Below are 1,522 nucleotides of genomic sequence, written 5' to 3' on the forward strand. Positions count from 1 at the left end.
TAGGTTTCAGTTTAAATGGCAGAAAAAAAAAAAAAAAAACCCTCAAAAGCAACTAATAACACGTGTACTATAGTTTTTGAAACATAATTTTTTCTTTCTTCAGTCCTTATTTTTATTAAAAACAAATCCTGATAGGACCAATTTGTTTGTGAAATAAACTTTAGTTTTATTACACTTGGCATGATTATCTGCATAGAGCACAGCAAGAATAATTATTTTTCACATAGGCCTTTTAAATTGGCTTTGTTGGAACTCTGTATAAAGAGCCTTAGATAAGACTTTTTTAAAGCCCATCCCAGCCATGGGTTTGTACTCTCAAATGCCTATGAGTTGGGTACATTCCTCTCTTCTTGAGATGCCAGGTTAACTTAAGATTCCTGTGCCTGTTGGAAAGTGATATTCTTTACATACCATAGGTTAGGAACCCTGTACAGGGACTGCGTAGACAAGGTATGAGGCCAGTTTTCCCTAGGGGTTTTTATTGACTCTAGAAGTCAAATTTGATTCCTTAAACAAAAACATGCCATTCCAGTCAAAACCTTGGTAAAATAAACAGTTTCTCCAATTGTGTCCTGTTGCAAAAGAAAACATTTTTATTGTACTTATGCAAATAATTATGTAGCCATAAATTAAGAATACTTGCAAATAGCTTCCAGATTCTGGACAAATCAGGTAGAGAGAAACAAATATGCTCCCAATTTTGTTCACAGGAATATATTTTATTCAGTTGTTAAAAGCTGTAAGTAGCTCAAAAGAAGTTTTCTTGGCTCTCTGAAAAACAAAAAGGATCAGCCACGTTTTAAGCAAAAAAACAAAACAAAACAAAGCAAAGGACAAGATTAGCTCAGTTTTCTGTTAGTTCAGTAAGCCCTTGTTCTGCTTAATATTCATGAACATTTCAGCTCTCCATGGGAGTCCTGAAGGTTTTTTCCTTTATTCTAATGTTGCAATCTCCAAAGCTATCAGAAACTTGCATTCAAGAGCACCTGTCCAAGTTTTATTACTGATTATAAAACCATCTTCTAAAGAGTATCAGAACAAGACAACAATTGTCTGTGGATGAGAAGACATTTTAGAACAGCCAAAGTCCAACACAATTGACAAGAACATTAAAATTGTTATGTTAAATTATTATGTGCCACAGAGGTTACAAATGTCCTTGTCAAATGTGTGCTAAGGCATATCAAAATTATAGGAATCTTATACAATTTTGAAATACATGCTAATAATGTATTTATATGAATATAGCCCAAAGAAAGCTAAGCACCATTTTATATTTGGCCATGTTTTCTGCATGATTTTAATACATTAAATAAGCAGACTGTGTCTTTTTGGACTGTAGGGGACCTATTTTTTTATCTTTGAATTTGATCTTCACAGATTTGTCAAATATCAAAGGTTTAAAACACTGGATATCACAAAATAGAACCCTAGGTTACCTTAAGTCATTTGTTTATCCAAAATGATAACTCATAAAGTTTTAAAAAGGAAAAAACCTTTAGTCTGATAGAAAAGAGACTCA

The sequence above is a fragment of the Macaca fascicularis genome, chromosome 10 (genome assembly GCF_037993035.2).
Source record: "Macaca fascicularis isolate 582-1 chromosome 10, T2T-MFA8v1.1".
Classification (NCBI taxonomy): Eukaryota; Metazoa; Chordata; class Mammalia; order Primates; family Cercopithecidae; genus Macaca; species Macaca fascicularis.